We start from the raw sequence: 20,766 nt of genomic DNA, 5'->3' as shown, positions 1-20,766 counted from the left end.
AGCCTTGAGGGGTGCCATCACCCAGTGGCCCAAGCCACTGCCCAGCAGACCCGGGGCCAGGAGGCTTCCAAAGAGAAATGACCTGAGACAGACCCTGGGACGGCACATTGCGAGGCCAGGCTGGGCAGTGGTAAGGTGGGCACAGGGCACCCAGGCAGGACCTTCAGCCCTGCTGGGGCGCCTCCTTGGCTCTCAGTCACCAGTGCCCCGTTGGCTGGGCCTGCAGGCAGGGCCCAGTGGGAGGACTGATGGAAACACCAGGGACGTGCCCCCTCGCCCAGACCATACGCACATGTTCACAACGGAGCTGCATGTCACAACTGTGACCCACCAGACAGACCGTGGAGCACGCAGGATGGGCATCAGGCCCAGGCTCTGTCTCTCTCCATCCTGTGCTCCTGGAATGAGGTCACTGCAGAGCTAGAGAACCACGGCAAGGTGACGAGCGGGACACCAGGCAGTCCAGGAAGGTGTGGTCACCAGGCCATGCCAAGCCCCAGATTGGGTGGACAGAGGGTGGGCTGCTGGCCGAGTGAGCAGCACATCTCCAACAGAGTAGCTCACCATTTGGGATCCAGAGTCAGGCCCCCTAACCCTAAAAGCTCTCAGCTCCTGGCCGTCACCCCAAGAGCTCTCCAGGCAGGCAGGGAGCCCCAGGGCCACAGCTCCCCACCTACGAGGAAGTGACGTTTGGGGGGCAAGGAGCCACCTGGCAAATGCTTCAGCTGGATGTGCCCATGGGTACAGGAAATGTGTCCCCAGTTACCCCAGGGGTTCCATGAAGCCTACCAAAGTGACATCTGGGGTCCTATCTAACACCCACAGACTTTCGGCATGCTGGTCCCAAGCCAGCTCTGGAAACAGGAAGGTCAGAATTGCACTCAGTGGACCAGGACAGCCCTCGCCCCTTGCCCCCTCCCCAGCCCATGCCCTGGCTGGCCTGCCTCGCCTCAGCCTCACCAGCCAGTTCTGCATTCCATGGGGCAGGGGTGTCCCTCCTGTACGCACACCTCCCCCAGGCCCGAGGTCACCTCCCATCCCAGACAGTCCTCAGCAGGAAAACAAGCACTCTAAGGTCAGCCTTCCCTCTGCTGAGGGGACAAGTTTTACTGCAGAACAATTAGGGGGGAAAACTTCATCCCAGAGCTTTGGGACCTACAAGAGAGTGACCTAGTGGCAAGGAAGGCCACCGTGAATGGGGCTGGCTTCTATGAAGAGCCGGGAATCCCTGGGAGGGAGTGAGGGCAGGTGGCTGGCAGGCTCCATTGTATAGTCCAGAAACCAGGCCAGTGTGACCAAGAGGAGGCCTGGAGCCCAGGGCCAAGGGGTGATGCAGGGAAGCATGTGGGCTTCTGGAGCCTGAGTCTGGCGCTAATTTGCTAGAAATGCTTGTTGGAGAGCGAGCCAAGGAAGTGACCCCAATGCTGACCAAGTACTTGACCATGTTTTGGAACTGGTGCTGATAGATTCGGGTGAAGGTATTGAGGTTATGATTTTCTTTAATACCAGGGATTGAACCCAGGGGGCCTTGACCACAGAGCCACATCCCTAATGCTTTTTATTTTTTTATTTTGAGACAAGAGTCTCACCCCGTTGCTTAGGGCCTAACTTACTTGCGAGGCTGGCCTAGAACTTGCGATCCTCTTGCCTCAGTTCCCGAGTTGTTGGGATTACAGACACAGGCCACGGCCACCTGTAAGGTTTTGGTTTTTCAAAGGCTCTTTCAGAGACTCATGGTGGAAGGTGTGTGAGTGGGATGTGTCTGGGATTTGCTGCATAGTGGGGGCTAAAAACAAGCGGGATCTGGACAAAGAGGGACAGGCCGTGAGCTCCCCTGCTCTGGAGGCTGAGCACCCTCTACATCCTGGTCTGCACCCTGTGGAAGATGATGTGCCTTCTGCTTGCCCCTGCCTGGCACATGTGCTCAGCCTCCTGCACCCACTAGGTGACCTGGGAGACCTGGGGACCACAACCTTGCTCCCTGCAAGCAGCTGGAGCCAATGGGAGGGACTTATGTGGCATGGCCAGGGGTGTGCTGGAGAGGGCGCCAAAGGAACCCCAGACACAAGTGGCACACTTAAGGCCCACTAACCCCTGTATTCCACCTGCCCACTGGGGAATGGGCAGCAGGGGGAGATCTAGTCTTCTAGGTAAACGCCCCTTTTCCTGGGGGAGCAGAGGGTCCAGCTGGAACTGTGGTGGCAGGGCTGGATGCCAGCCTTCCTGACATGGCCTAAACCTACCCCGTAGAGGGGCTGGGTGCGCCGTGCCCTCCATGCAGCCCTGGCTTTGTACCTGCCAACAGTACCAGCAGGAGCAGCGGCCCTCCCATCCTCCGCGGTCCTCCCAGGCCAGGGCCTAGAAGCAGATGAGGTATGCCCGCTCTGGCCAGGCATGGTGAAGCAGGGGTGGACCCCATCTCAGAGTGGGAAACTGAGGCTCTGGGGCCCTTCCTGAGGCCCATCTGTCCCAGGCCTCCTCTGCAGTCTATAGTAAGGGCCCCCAGGTGCTCCAGCCAGGGCCGACGGGGACTGCACAAGTGTGGGTGAAAGTCCGCAAGAGGCAGAGTCTTGACAGAGGATCTGAAACCACAGAGCGGAAACAGACAGACCGCAAGTCCTCCAACACAAGAGAAAGCCCAGGTCAGAGGGCACCAGGGAGGCCCAGGGCCAGGACGCCACAGGAGCCAGCAGCAAGGGTGGGGCCCCCACACCCAGGCTCTGCCTTTCTCCTCCAAAGGAGCTGAAGACTGAACCTCTAGCAGAAATTCAGCCCCCCTGAGCTCGCAGAGGGCCAGCGGCAAAGCTATGAGGCCAGTGCTGTTTCAGGGCCTGGACAGATGGAGCGGGAGCAGGGATCACCCCATGGAAGACCCCTCGAAAACTCAGTAGTAGTCCCACTGGCCTCGTCCTGCCACGCTGCCTGCCGTAAGCTCAGGATCCCCTCTTGGAGCTGGACACTGCTGGGCAGCAGGTACTGAGGGCCAGCACCACAGCCCAGCTTCAAGGCAAGGACAATGTCCACTCACCCAACATGGAGGGCACCTCCCTGGCCCTGGTTGGGCCAGCTGGAGGACAGCAGGTGGCATCTCTAGCCTCACCTGGCCCCAGAGCAGGGACCCTTTTGGGGTGTTTCAGCAGACAGATGGGAAGGCTGCAGGAGCCATGTGGGGGTTGGGGAGCAGGGACCCTACAGGGCCAGGCAGGGGGCATGCTCATGGGGCTCCCACCTGGAGCACTGGAGGATCTGCAGAGACACAGCTCTGGGCGTGTTCAGGAACGGGTGGATGCGACAATAGGTGCAGAGGAGGGGCATGTGTCCCCAGTCACTCCAGGGGTGCACACATCCCAGAGGGCAGCAGTCAGAGCTCCAGAAGGGCAGGCTGCATGGGCAGCAGAGTGGGAAGGAAGCTGGGCAGGGTGGTTCCTCTGGATCTCAGTGGCCCTAGTCTCCCCTATTGCTCAGATCCACTGTCCCCACTGGCCACAAAACAGCCTTCAAGGAGGCCAGCTCCTCCAGTGGGAGGGTGGCCCGCTCTCTCCATCTACCTGGGGTCATCATTCCCCTGAGGACTCCTGTCACAGTCTCTCTCACACCCCTGGGGCAGCCCTGGGGACCCCATACTGATGGCTTCCTGTACCCCGAGTGGCCGGTGCAGCTGTACACAGCCCAGTGTCCTTGCTGCTCCATCCTAGTGTGGCACCCATGGGGTTCCAGGTGAGGAAGGGGGGCCCAGGGTGGGGAGAGCCAAAGGGTGAGGCTGACCCAGCCAGGACGCCAGGCCCATGCCATCTCCGGGGAATTCCACAGCCATGCTACAGGCACTGCTGCCTTCTGCCCTGGAAGACAGAATGAGTGCCCTGGAGTGGCCACCCTGGGGCCAGCCCTCAGGCTGCGGGAAACTGGATCCATAAGGGAGGGCCAGCTTCAGTGACAGACGGAGCCAACTGCTTCCACAAGCCAGGGCAGGAACCAGGGCCAGGGGCCTCCAGGCGGCCCCAGGGCGGGCAGTCAGCATGGGCGGGGCCTCCCTGTCCAGGACAGACTCTCCCATGTAAGAGGCACAGGGCCCTTGCTGTCTAGGCGCCCCTGGCCAGCGCCCCATGCTTGTCGGGTCGATATCACACCTGCCCTGCAACAGCTGACCAGCCCTGTCTGGCAGCCCTGGCCCCATCCTATGTGCCCTGCTCTACTGGACCCACGGGGCTGTCCCACGGCCAGGCATGCAGGCACTCCCCAGGCAGCAGCTGCGGTCCCTGCTTCTCCTCCAACCCCCCCCCCACAGTTTCTGAATCCAGGTTTTTTCCTCAGGCCACAGCAGCCCACCTGGGAGCCAGCCTTTGAAGGTTCCTTTGCTGCAGGGACGTCCATCTCAACACAGACCCTGACCCCCCACCATAGCCACAACATCAAGAACAGGCGGACACCTTACACTTGAGTCCCTTCACACTCGTGCTGAGAAACCAGGACTCCTGGCCAGGGGCCCAGCACCGTCCCTCTGGAGAGCTCAGTGGCCATGCACCCGGCCACCTGCTGCACTCAGGGGCCCCTGCATGGGTGGGGGTGACCACAGAGCCACAGCCCAGAAGGATATTCTCCCCAGAAGGACACAGAGGAAGACACTCGCCCTGGAGAGGGAAGGGGGTACTGTCCCCAGTCAGGTGGCCCAGCAACACTGCAGTGGCGTGGTGAGCACTGAGGCTCAGATGGACCAACACTCCCCTCACTCAGCACTTTCTGGAGCAAGGCTGGAGTCTACCCAGCACCCTGGTCTGTGGGATCAAAGAATAATCACTACAATCACTCCCCTCTAGGGTGGCCTGAAGAGCCCCACTCATACAGTAAAAGAAAGCTAGGAAAGGACCCTGCCTGGCTGGGTGCAGGCCCTGCCTCTCTAACCTGCCCCTCAACCGACTCCAGCAAGATCAGCCACCAGGACTACTTGGAGATCCCATGCTGCCCGCCCTCGGCTCAGAACCACTGACCTGAACACCTTCCCACCAGCACCTGATGCAGGTGCTGGCCAGAGCAGGGGGAGGTGCCATGCACACCAGCTGTTTGCTCAAGAGCAACCCCCACCCCAACCCTCCCCACCTGCTGGCCCTGGGCAATGGCCCTAAGAAGGAGCCAGCTCCACCATCCCATTTAACAGACAGGAAGTGAGGCAGACTGAAGTCACAGGCTGGGAGGACTTGGGAACAAGAAGAATAGCAGTGGTAGGAGGGCCAGGAGCTCAGGACTGCCACCTTGCCCTGCTGATACTCAGGGGCAGCCGGCCTGCCCTGCCCTCAGTCTAGCCACCCCTCAAGACAGGGTGCAGGCCAAACTGAGGCGGAGCTAGGAACTCGGAGCCCAGCAAAGGTACATGCCTCATTTCAAGTGCGCAGCTCCTGAAGTCACAGTGGTCCACACCCACCCTAGTGTGGGGCGGGCACAATCAAGGGCCCCGTCATGTGGTGCAAGTAGGTGGTGAGCATCCCGGGGCCAGGCAGCACCCGGCACCTGTCTGGAAGACAACCAGGCCTGGACCCTTTGCATGCCACACTATATCCCCTAGGTCTGCCCCAGATGGTCAGGCAGCACTGTCCAGGAAGGGAACCCACTGCACTGTCCAGCTCACTCCTCTTCCTTCTGCCGTGCCACCAGAGACACACAGTGACCACCACGAGGGCAGCAGCCTTCATGTGCAGGTGGGCGTTGCAGGTAGAAACGTACACACCAGACCTCTCTCAGTCCTTGTGAAAAAGCTGAGGACATTCTGCCCCCAGGACCCAGAGCTCCCAGCGACAGACTCCAAGCTCCTTGTGACATGGAGGTCCCCTCTGCCCCAGATTCCAATTCCACAGGTCCCTCCTCTGCAGATCACGCTGGGAATCTAATGGATATGGAGATGCCTGAGACATTCACTGTCATGCCCAACTTCCAAACACACTAGGAGACACCTGACCAGGGACACCTAGATGTTACTGCACTCATATGACACATCCCAAGAAGCTGAAGTGCCCTCCCAACAGCTCATTAGCTTCTGCGGATTCTGCAGGACTTTGAGGCTTCTAAGGAAAGGAGAACCTTCTCCAAAATGCACCTCCAATTCCAGGCTACAGGGTCCTGCAGAGGAAGTACCTAAGAACTGAATCCCTCATGAGACAGACACTGGCCAGTGACAGCCAACAGCTACACACACACACACACACACACACACACACACACGGGGGGGGGGGGGCCTCCCAGCTCCACTGTGAATTCAGACCTGAACTGGCTGAAAGACTCACACTCAAAGCCACCAACACATACATGATCCAAAATGGGATGCTTCCTTTGATAAGAGCCCCACCACCCCAGGCAGCAGAGCACAAGGACTCCTCGGCTGCTCGGGTTTCACAGAAAAGAGGATGCTGAGGATATATGCTCCAGCCATGGGGACCTACGTGTGGCAGCAGTGGCCTGATCTCCTGTGCTCCAGCAAGGGGCAGAGCCCCAGGCTCACCCAGGTCAGCAGAACCCCACAAAACCCAGAGACTTTCTTAGGGGATGGAATGCTGCTGGCTGCCACAGTTTCTCATTTTAAGCAAGGATCAGACACAACTGGATACTGGCTTCCTCTGCAGGTATGAGAAGTCTGCCTATACCAATGACCAGTCCAGAGGGCAAGAGGGCTCCACTGCTGACCAGCCTCACCACTGAGCCAAATACCTTCATGGTTTCCAAAATCAAGACTTGCAGAGCAGTCAAGGCAAGCTCCACCAGCTGCAGGGACTTGGGGAGGGCGACTGGTTTCTGACATATCCCCAGGGCAAACGTACCTGATGGGCTGACCATCCTGTACCAATCACTCCGCTTGGAAGGGTCTGGGCCCCCAGCTCTCAAGGAGAGCTCTGCCACAGTAAACCAGGAGAAAGACAAGGCAACCCTGGGAGGCCCAGGACACAGGGCTTCAGGCAGGCAGGAGCCCCTGCCAAGGGGCCTTGGCCTTCCCTTGAGACACTCCCCCACTTTCACTTTCTGTGGAAGACTGCCTGGAGTCTAGCAAGGGAGAAGTTTTACAAATCTGTCCTCTATTCAAATCTCACTTCCAAAGCAATCGCTCTACTTTCTAAAACCAAAAGTCAAAATGGTGCTTACTGTCCACCCTAAGAAAGCTTTTCAAATCCCTCCTCCCTGAACTTCTCAGTGACAGGGCAAGACCAGATCTCTGCAGCTGCTTGGACTGTCTCTGCAGACACTCAGTGCCCTGCCATTACCAGGAAGGTCAAATATGCCCCCACCTCCGGACACCGTCAGGGCTGTGCCTTATCTCTCCTGATCTGTAACCACCAGCACACATCAAGGCCCGACATAAGGCAAACAGACCTTTATTTGCAAATGAAAAGCCTCACTGGGGCCCCTGGGGAAGAAAGGCAGCCTGCCCCCCACACCTAGAAGGTCCCTAACCTGAGGTCCGCCCTTTCCTAGACCCCCTCCAATGCCAGTAAAAAAAAAAAAAAAAAAACTCACTCAAAACGCTAACGCGGCAAAGACTCAGGAAGAATTTCTATAGTAAAGGAAAGAGTAAGAAAAGGTCTGAAACAGCAGGGGAAGAAAACTTACCTCCTCCTGGGAGGAGAGCAGGGCACAAAGAGAACCCGGGAGACTCCCTAGCTTAGGTTTCTCCAGGCGTCCAGCCCTGTTGGCGGGTCTAGAAATGCATGCCCCCCCCCATTACCATTAACTTCTGCAGACAATAAGTTTAACTTAGAGGGGCGGGGGACACCAACTGTGCATTTCTGAGCAGAATCTCAACCAAAATTCTGGACCGCACACACTTCGGGATTGGGTACAACAGCGGGAACTCACGGTGGACCACTGGTCCGCTTCAAGTGGGTCCTGGCGAACCAAGCGCGCTGCCCCTGGCCCTCACTGCGGCCCTGCCCCGGACACCGCAAGCGGTGGAGAAAGGACGTCCCCAGGCCCCCAGCTTTATTCACAGGGAGCCTCCAAAGCCCACGTAGGAGAAGGTTTGGTGCGCACTACTCCGCAGATGGGCTTGCACCGTATTGCCACGCCGGTGCCCACCCCAAGTAGGAAGGAGGGAAGCGCCCCCACCCCTCCGATCCAACTCGACCTGGGCCGGATTAAGAGCTCTTCAGGCTGATTTCAAAACGGGAACTCGGTCTTCTCCTGGCCTGGCTAAAGTAATCCAGCAACTGGTAGGGGAGCGAAGTCGACTCCGGGCCCACAACTCTGAGAGGAGGTCGCCCCCAAGGCCTGGCCGCCGCTCCTCTGGGCGGCCGCGCAGAGACCAGGCCCGGCCCCCCGCCCTGGCCACTAAGGTCCCCAGTCGGGCACGGACGAACTGGTGCCGGAGCGCACTGCTGCGGCCAGAGCAGCCGCACACACCTTCCCCCGCCGCGTCCGCCCGGGTTCCCCCCTTACGAAGATGGCGGGCAGAGGAAAGGGAAAAAAATCCCTTCCGCGAGGGAGGGCGCGCGGAGGCCGGGCTGGCGCGGGGCGCGCGGGCCGTGCCAAGTCCGGGATGCGCGCCTCGGCCGCGGCGACGCCCCCGAGCCCCGGGCAGAGGCGGCCGGCCGGAGGCGCGGCGCAGGGCGGAGGGGAGCGGGACCCGCGCCTCCGCCGCGACCCCGGGCGGCCGCCGCGCTTTGTTGCTTCGTGGCCGCGCACAAAGGCGGCGGCGGCAGCGGCTCCGGGCGCCCGGCTCCCCGGACGCGCCAACGGCCTGAGCGGGGCGCTCGGGGCCGCGCTGCGTAGCCTGGTCCGCCGCCGCCGCCGCCCGCGCCGCCCGCCGCCCCGCGCGCGCAAGGAATCAAGAAAAAGGCGTACTTGGCCTCAGCGGCTCCAGAGCCGTCCCCTCCCGGCCCGCGCGGCCGGCTCCTCTTTGGCTCGCCGGCCCCGGCAGCATAATAGACGCGCCGGAGCCGAGCAGGGCTCATGCGCTGCGCCGCGGCGCCTGGCGGGAGTCGTAGTCCGCGCCCGGGCCCGCGCCGGGGCCGCCCAGGGGAGGCCGAGGCGCGCGGACTACATGTCCCGGCCCCGCCGGCGCCGCCCCGCCCCGCGCGCCCCCGCCCGCCCCGCCGACCCGGCCGCGAGCGGGCCCGGCCCGGGGGGCGCGCGGGGCGGGGCTCGGCGCCCGCCCGCCCCGACCTGGCGGCGGCACGGGGACCCTCTGCGGCTTCCCCCGCGCGGGCCCGCGCCGCCCTCCAGTCCGCGCGCAGAGGACGTGTGCCCGTGGGCGGATTTCCAGGCGCCCCAGGGAGGCGTGGAAAAGGCGGGAGCGCAGCAGCCCCGCGGGCCCCGCCTCGCCCTAGGGCCCGCAAGGGCTGCCCTCGAACCCCAGCCGCGCTCAGGCTGCCGGCGCGCACCTGCCGGCAGCCCGTGTTTGTAAACAAACCGCGCGCCTAATTAGCCCGGCGGGGGCGCGCGGGCGGGCGGGCCTTCGGGGGAGGAGCCGCACTCGGCCGCGCCCTCGCCTCCACCCCGCGCGCTGCGCGGGCAAAGTCCCGGCGGCGGGGCGGGGGCCCCGACCCGAGTTCGCTGGCGGCGGAAAGGGCGCCAAGTCCTGGGCTGGGGAGGAGCACGGGAGGGTCTGGCTTTGTCCGGGGACCTTCTCTTTCTTGAGCCTCAGTTTCCCCATCTCTCCACCGAGAGACAGGTGCGAGAGAAGTCTCAGCCTAAGATTCCGGGACAGGGCCACCGAGATGAAAACAAGGACTCCTTCTCCGAGTTTTGAAAGGCTCAGTTCACCGATATGTTTCGAAACTTATTCTGGGTGAAGATTACTCGGGCATATATGTAAGTCAGTTTTTATCCAGCTGTACCTGAAGGTACACGTTACCTATGTCAGACCCTAATACAAAACGTCAAAAACAAAAGCTTTCCCTCGAGGCCCTCTGCCTGCCACCTGCAGGGTTCGCGTTTCCTGGTGTGGGCAGGACCCACCCCACGCCCTTGGGGTCACTGAGTTTGGTTCAGGTGGAGCAGGAGTTTGGCCGAGGAAATAGATCTTCACAATACTGAAGCGCGCTAGCGCACTGAGCCGTGCTCTCCCACGCATCCAGAGGCAGGCGAGGCCTTCTGTCCCAGGCTTGCAGGTAAGGAAACAGAGGCTCAAGCTGGTGAAGGGACTTACCCCAGATCACAGAGCCAGTGTGCAGGAGAGCTGAGACTCTAAAGCCTCAGGCCTTGAAAACCCTTCTGTGGAGAAAACTCCCAGCCCTTCCTCCCTGTGCTGGGAGCTCTGGAGCTTCTCAGCGAGGTGGGAAGCACTGTGTGCAAGGGGGAGGCCAGTGAGGGGGGCTTTGTCTTTTTAGTTTGCAGAGTGGAGGGAGAACATCCTGGAAGCAGGAGAGTTGGGAGAAAGGGACCCTAGGCAAGTCACTTAGAATCATCATCCCTGGTGCCCCAGCCTGATGTAATGCCTTGCAGAAGTACATGCCTCTATCCCAACCTACTTGGCCGCTACCCTCTTCCTGCTGTAGAAGGGACTCTCAGGGCTCTTTAGTCACTAGGACAGGCTGTCATAGCACTTTAAGAGATGCCAGTGCCATTCCCCCAAAGCTAAAACAAATAGGTCCTGAACCTGGTCTTACCCTCCTAGGTCTTGGGTAAAGGGCAAAGGGCACAGGGTAGGCCACTCTGACCAGCCAGGATGTCAAGGCTGCTGTCCAAACACCAACAGCCCTGATGCCATCCTAGGCCGCCCACTGACAGAAACCCCCAGCAGTAGGGCAGGACCCCTCTCCTCCACAGGGCCTGGCTCTCCCTTCCGATGCCTCCCATTCACGCGTGACCTGGGTGGCTCAGGTCCTTTCCTGAGGCCAGCAGTCTCCAGGAGGCCACATCTGTAAGGGGGTGGTTCAGAAATTCATCTGAGCATCTAGGCCCAGTGCTGATACCTGGACTAGTGTGGTGGCCTCTGCAGCCATGACCCTCCTTCCTTCCCAGGCTCCAGTTCTTGGAGTTCCACCACCACAGGCTTGAAGTCAGGCCTCCAGGGCCACTTTAAAGGGACAAATGCCGCAAGTGAAGCCACTTAACCTCCGCAGCCTGGTTTCTTCCTCTGTCAAAGGACAGCTCTGGGAAGGGATTGGGCCATGCGCCCAAGCCAGGCTTGTGACATCCCCTCCTTCTATGTCACTCACCCCTCCCCTGGGAGTATATACTGTCTCCCCTCCACCTCCGTGACGGCTCCTGGGTTGATGGTTGTGCCTCAGGCCTCCATCTGTAGACTTCACTGCAGCCAGACCTCCACCAGCTAAGACACCACCCTGTCCTCCTGCTGTTGAGACCCTCCTAGAGGCCACATAGCCATGCTTTGGCCAGTACAAGGCCCAGGCCCTCACCTGACTCCCCCAGCTTCATATACAGTGCCTCTGGAGACACACAGCAGTGACATTACAGTTTATACCTCAGTTTCTTGAAAGTTCAGTTATCATGAGCCTTGCCCCAGGAAACTGATCACTCATAATAGTAATTAGTAATAAATTTCTATCCATCAAGCAAAGCCTAGGCTATGGAAAACTGGAGGGCTCAGGGAGCAGAGGTTTCTATGTATATAATTAAGGACTAGCTTCTGGGTGCCAGACACTGTCAGTTTGCTGAATCCCTGAGCAGTCCTCCAAGGTAGGGACTGTTACACCCACTGTCCAGGTGAAAATGAAGGTGGCCTTGCAAACCTGGGCTGAGACTTGAGCCAGATGTGGGCTCACCTTTCTCCTGGGGGAGACACGTTATAGTATCCAGAACATATAACTTGGTTCTCTTAGAAGAGGCGGTGTGGCGTGGTTCCATGGCAGAGCACTTTCCTAGCACATGCAGGGCCCTGGGTTGCAGCCTCAGCATGGCAAAACAAAACAGCAGGGTGGGAGCCATGGAGCTAGGGACAGAACTTGATGAGCTGTCTCACACCCCAGTTCTCTCTGCCCCCCAGTGGAAGCCTGTTTGTGCAGAAGCCCCTAAAAGCCCTGAGTGGGAAGGCCTCTGGCTCAGCCTAGGGCTCAGGTGAACACAGAGTGAGCCATGCCACAGCTGGGAGAAGCTGGTCGCTGGAAGACAGGTGTCTCAGTGTCCAACAGTGGGACTAGAACAGTAAGGCCCTGCCTCAAAGGACACTTGTGAGGCCTGAGTAGTTGGAGGCCCTCAGGCAGCCTTCCCTCTAATCACCCCCTGCAGCACACATGTACCACCCTCCTGATGCTGGGGGACCTGCTATGAACTTGACCCTCAGCCGCCACAGAGCCCACACACTCCCAGGGACAGCCCGACATTCATAAATCAGCAAGACAGAATATCTTATAGTGGGAATCAAGCAGGGGGGCAGCCAGGTGTGGCTGGTGAGTCAGGGCAGCCAAACATGGGCAATAGAACTGTGATCCATTTTCATTTATGTTTCTTTTTTGATTATGAGTATTTTCCATTTTTTCTATAGCGGAAACTCTGAAAAGTAGTCAGTGGTTTGCAGAAGCCAAAAAAAAACTAGGCGACATGGTGCACCTGTGATCCTAGCATCCTGGGAGGCCAAGACAGGAGGATCTCAAGTTCAAGACCAGCCTGGGCAACTTAGTGAGAACCTGTCTCAAAATTAAGTTTAAAAAGGGTTGGGGGCAGGGGCTGGGGTATAGCTCTATGGTAGAGCACTTACCTAGCATGTGTGAGTCCCTAGGTTCAAGACCAGTACCACAAAAGAAAAACAAAGGCTGTAATTGGTACGCTAGCAGTTGAGACTCCAAAATTGAAAATAAGAAAGCAACTCCATTTTACAAGAGAATAAAATACTTAGGAATAAATTTAACCAAGAAAGTGCAAGATTTGAACACTGAAGATTACAAAACATAGTAATGAGAATCAGAAATGAGCTAAATAAATGGAAAGGCATTCTGTGTTCCTGGATTGGAAGTCTCAATGTGATTGATGTGGCAACACCACCCAGCCTCACCCACAGATTTGATGCAATTTCTATAAAAACTCCAGGTGCTTTTCTAAAGACACAGACAAACTGATCCTAAAGTTCGTAGGGAAATGACCAGACCCATCACTCTTCCTGGTCTCAAAATTGCAGTTACTGTGAGCAGAACAGTGAGGTTCGGGTGCAGGTACAGGCATGAAGATCGACAGGATAGAAGTGGGGATTCCTAAGAAACCTTGAATCAGCAGTTATGGGTCGACTCCAGCAAGGGGGAAGGGGGTCATTTCAACAGGTGGTACTGGGGCAAAAGGATATCCCCGTGCAAAAGAATGTCCTGGGGGTAGGGGCTGTCCTCAGGAGGGTAGGAGAGTTCAGTAGGAGAGTGCTCACTCTTAGCATGCACCAGGCCCTGGATTCAACCCCAAAACAGTGCACCCCAACCTCATACCATATACAAAATGGATTGGATCCTAAAGATAAGAAAACATAGGGATAAACCTATAAGACTTTGGTTTTAGCAGTGGATCCTTAAATCGTAAGGAAAAGGGGCTGAAATTCAACTTCATCAAAATTAATACCTTTGTACATCAAAGGACAGTATCGAGAAACTTGGACCAGGAAGGCAGAGCCCTGGCCAGGCATGTGTGGGGGCCCTGGTTCAACCCCAGCATGGAAAAGTAAATAAGTGGATAAGTAAAGATGTAGTATCCAGAACATATAAAAACCTCACACAACTCAGTGGCAAACGAGAGGAGCAAGCTAATTTAAGAACGGGAAGGACTTGGGTAGACAGGGAGGTTCAGTGTCATGGCACACCATGGGCAGAGGAGCCACACAGGGGCACCACTTCACCTCTGCAGAGTGGCTGTAATTTAAAGGAAGGGAAAAGAGCAAGTTTTGGCAAGATTGGGGAAGAACAGGGAACCTGCACGTCAGTAGCAGGACAGCTGCTGAGGAATGGAAGGGGGCAATTCTGAAGAGTCCAGCAGTGAGGTACTGCCTGACCCAGCAGCCCCGTCCGGGTGGACACGTAAGAGGGCCGAGGCAGGCCTTCAAACACTGGCACATGGATGTGCATGGCAGTCAGGCATGGTGCCCTCAGAGTGATCCCAGAGTATAAGATATATAAGAAGCTGAGGCAGAGGGGCACAAATTCAAGGCCAGCTTCAGCAACTTAGCAAGACCCTGCCTCAAAATAAAAAGGGCTGGGGACATGGCTCAGGGTTTAGTGCACCTGGGCTCAATCCCCAGAACCAAAAAGAAAAAAAAAAAAACATAGAACGAGAAGGTGTGATGAGCCGGGGAATCAGAAACCCCAAGGCTTCTGCAGGTGAGTGGCCCATCTGCCTGTGCCAGGTGCACTGCAGGTCGACCCTTCAGTGACATGGGTCTGGTCTGAATGTCCTCAGAGGCCCACGCTAAAGGCTTTGTCTGGCTTGGTGCTGTTGGGTGGCAGGAACCTTCATGAGGTAGGTGGGGCCTGGTGGGCAGGAGTTGGGTCTCTAGCACATGCCTTGAAGGGACGCTGGAACCCTGGCCCCTTCTCTTCCCGCTTCTGCTTCCAGGCCTCTGTGAGGCAAGCGGCCTGCTCCACCATCTGCTTCCTGCTGTGATGTGCTGCCTTACCAGGGCCCCCAAAACTATGCACCAGCAAACCATGGACTGCAACTCCAAAACCATGAGCCAAAATAAACCTTTCCTATCTATGAACCAATGATCTCAGGCATTTCATTACAGTATTGAAGAACTGACTAACACAACCCCAAATACTCATGGTCCCTTGGTCATTGAACCCCTGATTTATCTGCACTGGGCATGAGGCCTCCCCAGATGATGATCACATTTCTCAGCCTCCCTTGCAACTAGAAGTGTCCAAAAGGGTGGAAGAAGGCCCGGTGCCTTCTGGGCAGGGTTCTTCATTTTCTCCTTGTGCTGCTGAGTGGGCCAGAGGGCCACCATCTTGGAACAATGCTCATCACCTGGACAGAAGGACCCACTGGCCAGCTCCTTCCCTAGGACTTTGTTTCCATGGGCGAGATGAAGATTCATTTTGTTATTATGGCTTTCTGCTGAAGCTGACATTAACCCCGACTGGTCTAACAAGTACGAGGGGGTAGGGAAGAGGTGACAGTTTCACATTCTAAATTCTCTCTACGCTCAGGGAAATGGGAGAGTCACTTTCATCTTTAAGGAAGTATGCCTTTAAAGTTTTAAAGAATACAGTAGCAGAATGGGTGACTTTGAAGTCATTAAAGGACACAGAAAACGCCCTGCTCTTGCTGGCTCTTGCTGCTCACATCCCCTGGGGATTAGGGGAGGCCCAGTCCCTCCCACTGCAGCTCCACGGCACAGCTGCACCACCCCTCGCAGGATGGCCCGCTGCACACCTGTACCTGGGCAGGAGTCTACACTGCCCCGTGCTCAGCTCCGCGGGCTGTGGCTGGCTCTGCGCTGAGTCGGCCTCTCCCTCCCCGTGCTCAGCACAGGCGAGGAGCCAACCCTCCAGGTTCAGAGGCAACAAACAGGGCTTTCCACCTGCCCGTGGGAGTGCCAGGCCAGGCTGGTCCGGGAGCAGATGGAGTCCAGGGTGGTGTGAAGGCACGGGTCTTTCACTTTAACTGCCAATTTTAGGAGACTTCCAATACTTGGAATTGATGCCTTAAGTGTTGGTCAAACAGTTATCCATACCTTTCCTTAGTGGGAAAAGACATCATTGCTCACATTGCTTTATACCCCGTCAGTGTGTCTGTATTTTCGGGATGGAGGGAATGACAATGAATTGACGAGTCTCTGAAATTATCAGGAAGATGAGATTGTGTGTGCAAAGAGAGAGAGATGCGCCCGGGTGCTGCTTCTTGCAGCCCTGGGATAGAACACAGTGCAGACGTGCGGGGAGGGAGGGTGAAGGGGTGAGGCCTCATATCTGGCTCCCCTTCCCAGGGCCCTCATTCCTATTCCCACCTTGCACACAGGCCCAGAGCACCATGCCCTGGCCTGCTGGCCTGGCCACCTGGACGTGTGCCTTCAACATGGTGGCAGTGTCACAGTCCCACCCTTACACGAGGAAGGGAGCTGAGAGGAGACTTATGGCAGTCAGCGTCAGAGCCGGGATCGACCGCAGGCTGACACCAACATCTGTGGGGTTGCCGTTAGGTTCCCCTGCTTTGGGCCCACACGGCAGGAAGGTGCTTAGACCCCTGGGTTCAGGAACAGATCACAGTGGAGACCAGGCATAGCCATGGGGATCCTATAACTTCACAGGCCGGGCCACGTAGCAGAGGGGGCTGCAGCCCTGCTGGTCTTCCTGGGAGCCTGGCCCCCTCAGTCCCCACCTGTGCCCAGAGCCAGCCAGGCAGTGATGTCAGCTGTGACAGAGGACGGAGGGTGGATGTGCCTCTGTCTTTCGATGAGCAAAAGTCCTTCAAGATCTCTCCTGGCCACACACGGGTCATGCTCCCAATTCTTTTTTTATTTAGAAATGATTTTATATTTACAGGAAAGTTACAAAGGTATTAGGGAAGTTCCCGTAGACCCTCTTCACCCAGCCTCCTCCCTAGTGACAGCTCAGACCTGGGCCCAACGAGCCCCTGTGCTGGACCCGGGGTGGGTGGGGTCTCCACCTGCTCTGCCTTCACAGGACGGCTCTGCCTAGTCTGAGTCCTTTGTGCTTCGTATGAATTTTAGAGCTTTTTTGTTTCTGTGGAAAATGCCATTTGATAGGGATGGTGTTCAATCGGTAGATCACCCTGGGTAGGACAGGCATTTAAACAATATTAAATCTTTTAGTCCATGAACAAGGAATACTTTTTATTTATTTGTACATCTTTTCTTTTTCTTCCATGTTTTCTAGTTTTCAGTGTATAGGTCTTTTTTTTTTTAAGAGAGAGTGAGAGAGAGAGAGAGAGAATTTTTTAATATTTATTTTTTGGTTATCGGCGGGCACAACATCTTTGTTTGCATGTGGTGCTGAGGATCGAACCCGGGCTGCACGCATGCCAGGCGAGCGCGCTACCGCTTGAGCCACATCCCCAGCCCCTCAGTGTATAGGTCTTTCATGTCCTCAGTTAAATTTACTCCTAAGAATTTTATTGGTTTTGATGCTTTTTTGTAAATGAGATTTTCTTTATTCCTTTTTTGGTTTTTCATTATTGTAAAGAAATGCAACTGATTTTTTGTATGTTTATTTTGTATCCTGCAAACTTATTGAATTCACTTACCGGTTCTAATAGTTTTTTTTTTTTTTTCTGGAGTTAAGGTTTTCTACATATAGGATCATATTATATGCAACAGAATAACTTGACGTCTTCCTTTCCAATTTGGATGGCTTGGGCTGGGGATGTGGCTCGGTGGTAGTGCATTTGTCTGGTGTGTGTGCACTACACACACACACACACACACACACACACACAATGAAAGAAAAATTTTATTTTCTTTCTTTTTTTTTAAATTTACTTTTTAGTTGTAGTTGGATACAATATCTTTATTTTAATGTGGTGCTGATGGGCTGGGGATGTGGCTCAAGTGGTAGTGCGCTCGCCTGGCATGCGTGCGGCCCGGGTTCGATCCTCAGCACCACATACCAACAAAGATGTTGTGTCGGCCGAGAACTAAAAAATAAATATTAAAAAATTCTCTCTCTCTCTCTCTCTCTCTCTCTCTCTCTCTCTCTCTCTCTCCTCTCTCACTCTCTCAAAAAAAAAAAAATGTGGTGCTGAGGATCGAACCCAGGGCCTCACATGTGCTAGGCAAGTGCTCTACCGCTGAGCCACAACCCCAGCCCAGAAAAATTTTATTTTCAATTAAATGCTCTCTGTTTCTTTTTCTTAGATGATTGCTTTTGCTAACCCTTCTAGAGCTGACTATAGTGGATGGAAGTGATGAGAGAGGACATCCTTTTCTTATTCCTGTTTTAGTGAAAAAGCTTTCTGTTTTTCTCCTTGCTGACTATGGGCTTTATCATGTTTAGGAGACTGTGTTCTATACCTGAGTTGTTGACACTTTTTAACAAGAAAGAATGGTTAAACTCTGTCAAACACTTCTTCTGCACTTATGGGGTAATCATGTGGTTTTATCTTTCATCACGTTAGTGTCATATATAACAGTGATTGGTCTGTAGATATTTGGACCAACCTTGCATCTCAGGGATAAATCTCCCTTGGCCATGATGTGTGACCTGATTTCAAAATATATTATAAAACTATTGTAATCAGAGCAGTGTGGTCCTGGCATAATAAGAGACACACAGACCAAGGGAACAGAATAGCAAACTGAGAAATAAGCCCAAACCTGTACAGTCCACTGATTTTCAACAGGGGTATCAACAAATGATGGGAAAGGTAGTTTCTACATCCCGATGAATGAAATTGGACTGTCATCTAACACATACACAAACTCGACTCAAATGTAAGACTTGAAACTATTAAAATCCTAGAAAGGAAGAAAACCTCCTGACATTGGCCTTGGCAATGATCTTGTGGATGTTACCCCAAGAGCTCAGGCCCCAAGAGCCAAGGTGGTGGTGGTGGCAGGGCTGCTGCCTGGCTGAGGCCAGGTTCAGTCCCAGCAAGGACAAAATGCTCAGCCCACAAAGACAAAAGTAAGCAAGCGAGAGGTCAGACTCAAAGGCTGCTGCCCACCAGAGAAGACCGTCAACAAGACCGAGAGCCACCTGCAGACTGGAGGGAATATTCGAAAACACCATAGTTGGCAAAAGAGTGATACCCAAAATACAGAAAGAACTCACCTAACTCGATATCAAATAAAACCAAAGAATCTTCCCCAGCACCACAAAAAATAAAAAATAAGTACAAACTTACAAAAAAAAATCGAATTAAAAAGTGAGCAAAAGACCTGAATGGACATTTCTCCAGAGAAGATGTAAGAATGGCCAACAGGGGCTGGGGCTGGGGCTCAGCGGTAGAGCACTCACCTAGCACGGGTGAGGCACTGGGATCCATCCTCAGCACCACAAAAATAAATAAATAAATAAATAAATAAATAAATAAATAAATAAATAAATAAATAAATGAATGTGGTGTGTCCAACTACAACCAAAAAATATTTTTTACAAAATGGCCAACAGGGGCTGGGGATGTGGCTTAAGCGGTAGCGCGCTCGCCTGGCATGCGTGCGGCCCGGGTTCGATCCTCAGCACCACATACAAACAACCATGTTGTGTCCGCCAAAAACTGAAAAATAAATATTAAAAAATTCTCTCTCTCTCTCTCTCTTTAAAAAAAAAATGGCCAACAGGTGTTGAGAGGTGACCCCATCACTAACCTGGTGCCCTGGGTGACAGAATTAGAAATGGGGTTGCCAGAAATGGGGTTGATTAAGTCGTGAGAGCCATTCTCCCCAGAGAGATTTGTGGCCATGTACAGGTTTGAGGGAATCTGTCACTGGGGCCAAGCCTGTGACCCCAGAGGCTTGGGAGGCTGAGGAAGGAGGATAGCAAGTCTGAGGCCAGCCTAGGTTACTTAGGAGGCCCTATCTAAAAATAAAATAAAAAGAGCTGGGGTGAGGCTCAGTGGTAGAGCACCCTGGTTCCGTCCCCAGCACAAAAAGTGAAACAAACAAACCAAAAATACCCACCTAGAGTGAGGGCTGGGGTTGTGGCTCAGCGGTAGAGCTCTCGCCTAGCACATTCGAGGCCCTGGGTTCGATCCTCAGCACCACATAAAAATAAATAAATAAAGATATTGTGTCCAACTGAAAAATAAATATTAAAAAAAAAGCCCACCTAGAAATAGACCTGCCCGGAGTGGGGCTGGGGCTGGGGCTCCGTGGTGGAGAGCTTGCTTAGTTTGTGGGAGGCACTGGGTTCAGTTCTCGGCACCACATATAAACAAATAAATCAAGGTCCATCAACAACTAAAAAAGGAAAAAAGAAAGAAATAGACGTGCACTACCATCCAGCAGCCACCTCTTGGGACACATCCAGGTGGACTGGGGCCAGCTCCTGGAGAGACACCTGCACTCCCGCTAGGGCACGGCTACTCCTGGAGTCCCCGGCGTCCACCTGCGGTGATGAGACTCAGGAGTGTGTGAGTAGGTCCTGGAGTATCACTCAATCCCGCCTCTTGTGACAGCATGGGTGAGCCTGGGGGAGTATCACCCGTCTTGTCATCCAGACTGTCAGCTTTGAGAGGCACAGAAAGACACTGGATGGCCACTTGTGTGTGGCATCCTAAAAAGAAAAATCAGAAGCACACCCAGGAGCAGATGTAGGACCACATGGCCAGGGGCAGGGACACGGGGGGGATGCAGGCCCAGGGGACAGAGCTGTAGGTGAGCAGCTGAGGGAGTCTAGGGCTAGGAGCAGCATGAGGACCGCAGCTAACAAGGGCATGTCACCTGCTGGAAACCACCAGGAACCACTTGAGGCCCTGCCACGTGAGGAAGGGGGCAGCTGCGTGATGATGGCCAGTGTGCTTGGCTAGCGTCCATCTCACTGGCCCCGAACATCGCACGTGGCAGCCGAGGGGCAATGGCTGCAGGCACGGACGCAGCTGGACAGCAGGGGCAACTCCTTTTTTTCTTGTACCAGGGATTGAACCCAGGGGCGCTTAACCACTGAGCCATGTCCCCAGTTTTCCTAAATTGCTGAACTTGCAATCCTTCGGCCTCCACCTCCCCAGCCGGGGATCACAGGTGTGCACTGCCCAGCGGGCCAGAGGGGCTACTTGTAACGTTTGTAGCCTGGTGGAGCAGCCAGGGTCCGCAGCAGTTTATCTACACTTCAAACAGGCAGTGCAGGGGGTTTGAAGGCTCCCAAGGCTTAGAGATAATCCATGCTTGAGGTGGCGGACACCCCAGTCCCCTGTTCTGGTCACTGTGTACTTGTATTGAAATGTCACACCATGTCTCAT

The 20,766-nt window shown here is 55.3% G+C and overlaps 1 protein-coding gene across 4 annotated transcripts in view; it reads right to left on the bottom strand.

Annotated features, from left to right (window-relative positions):
- The window catches only part of BRD3 (bromodomain containing 3), a 28,604-nt gene extending 19,535 nt beyond the window's left edge, over nt 1-9,069 (bottom strand). For 2 of the 4 annotated variants that reach the window (XM_081278987.1, XM_081278990.1), the window contains exon 1: nt 8,818-9,069. The gene's annotated coding sequence lies outside the window, so the exon portion shown is untranslated. Of the gene's footprint in view, nt 1-1,613; nt 1,634-8,101; nt 8,749-8,817 lie in introns of those variants that run through there. The other 2 variants (XM_081278988.1, XM_081278989.1) reach the window with 2 other exon arrangements.
- Between the last annotated feature and the right edge of the window lie 11,697 nt (nt 9,070-20,766).

Source organism: Spermophilus citellus, assembly GCF_964194105.1.
Source record: "Spermophilus citellus genome assembly, chromosome: 2".
Classification (NCBI taxonomy): Eukaryota; Metazoa; Chordata; class Mammalia; order Rodentia; family Sciuridae; genus Spermophilus; species Spermophilus citellus.
Note: the sequence above shows the minus strand (reverse complement) of the source record. Positions and strands in the feature narration are given on the sequence as shown.